Consider the following 1,973-nt stretch of genomic DNA (forward strand, 5'->3'; position numbering starts at 1 on the left):
TGTATATATATATATATATATATATATATATATATGCCATATACACATACACACACAACCATGTGCTGCACAACTTTGATTTTATTTCTAATTTAATTCTTTTAATGTGGCTTTTTTTAAAACATATGAAAACAGCTGTCATGTCACTGCATAAATTGTAGGAAAGTATTTTTGAATATTAGATTTATTCACAAAACAATCAAAAAAATTAACATTATGTCAATGATTCTTATAAGAATAAACAACTAACCAGACAAAAACGCTGTTCAAAGTACTTGCCATTCCACACGTGGGTCGATGACATTACACGTGTGGGATTACTCTATTCATTTCATTCACAAACTTGTTCACAACTTTGAAAAGCCTATACCAAATGCCAGAAATTACACCAAATTATAACCTGAAATGCGTTAAAAAAATCTTTAAAGAACAACATTTGTTTCATTCTGTTGCTACAAAATGAAAGTGCTAATCAAACTGACCCGGATAGATGACTAACATATTTTGTCTCCTATAAAACAATAAAAACAACTGAGCATATCTTAAAATTGATAGCACGTCTCCACCATGAACTGTGAGGTACAGAAACTCATCTAAATGAACACTGTGGACAGAAACAAAGAGACTGACATTGTCTGGCTGGAGTCTATTTTCTGTCATTTACACATTGTAATAATCTATGCTATTTTGTCAACAATGTCTGTGGATCGACTCAAAACATCTATGACTCAAAGACTGCATCGTAATATGTGTACATCCAAACTATACAGTACACACAAAGCGGCACACCAGATCTGTGGAAAGTCTGAATAAGCAGTTTTCAGATGAACCAATCTGACCGCCTTCTGCTGAGAATCAGTGGTTTTCTTTGTCAAGGCTCCTTTTCTGTGCCACATCCGCAGTGTAAAAAATTATAATAACAATTTAATATATTTATAAATAAATGACCTGTAAAGAAGGTCTTCTCCACTATCTACTGATAAATGGTATCTACTTGAGCTGTAATTCCAGTGAAAACAAACCTAAATGCCACACAATGGAGCTATATTTAAATGTGTGCATGGCAACAAGCATGCCATGAATCCCTCGCTTTGCTGCTAGAACAGCTTCTGCTCTTCTGGGAAGACCTTTCACTAGGATGTTTGAACATGGATGCAGAGCTTTGCTCCATTCAGGCGACGGCTTTCGTTTGTAGGGCTTCACGATAAATCGAAATGGAATCGAGATCGCGATTCGACAGAAGCTGCGATTGTCATGCGTATCTTTCAGTGAAGCACGGTTCTGTGATCAGCAGTAAATCTCCATCCAAAGGCCAGAGGGCGCTCTCGCGCTGAAACTCCAAATACGCCTCGCAGAAGAAACCCAGAAAATGCAGAAACTATTTTTAAAAGAAAAGAATGCAACGAGCTCATAATCACGACTTCATAAGTGGGAAATAGGAGGTTTCCGATAGCACGTGAAGACAGCAGAGAAGCTCTCGCTCAGCACAGTGGAGTGCATCGTTCTGTTAACTTTGTGCTTTATTATTTTGAGTCGTTTGGGACGCGGTAACACAAGGCCCTCTCACAATATATTGCTTTACAGATCTATCACTTTTGCCGCTCAGAAATGTTCACGCAATCATGCTGCACGTGTCAGAAGTTCTGCGCTCTGGTACTACATGCGCACCGCGCCCGAGCCCAACTGAACCGCACTCTGGCCCACCTCTTCCAACCGAGCCAGGAACGGCTAAACGAATGCACAGAGCCATCACACTAGTCAAACGAACCGGGCTTTGGGGGTTAAGATTGCCTAGTGTGAGCACACACTTATTCTCCCGCATCCCGCACACACGAGTCTTTACCCGCCTGCACCCGCCCATCAAGTGTTGTCCCGCGCCGCACTTTGCTGTGTTGGGTCCCGCGATCGTGCAGGTCACTACTCAGAAGGTGCCTGTTATAATGTTATGATTGAGGCTCTGGACTCTGAGCATA

At 40.7% G+C, this 1,973-nt stretch overlaps 1 protein-coding gene across 1 annotated transcript in view; it reads right to left on the reverse strand.

Moving 5' to 3' along the window:
* myo6a (myosin VIa) overlaps positions 1–1,973 on the reverse strand; it is a 55,550-nt gene that overhangs the window by 37,035 nt on the left and 16,542 nt on the right. The gene's annotated exons all lie outside the window — the stretch shown is intronic.

This window comes from Sinocyclocheilus rhinocerous, unplaced genomic scaffold (genome assembly GCF_001515625.1).
Source record: "Sinocyclocheilus rhinocerous isolate Xijiao unplaced genomic scaffold, SAMN03320098_v1.1 scaffold819, whole genome shotgun sequence".
Classification (NCBI taxonomy): domain Eukaryota; kingdom Metazoa; phylum Chordata; class Actinopteri; order Cypriniformes; family Cyprinidae; genus Sinocyclocheilus; species Sinocyclocheilus rhinocerous.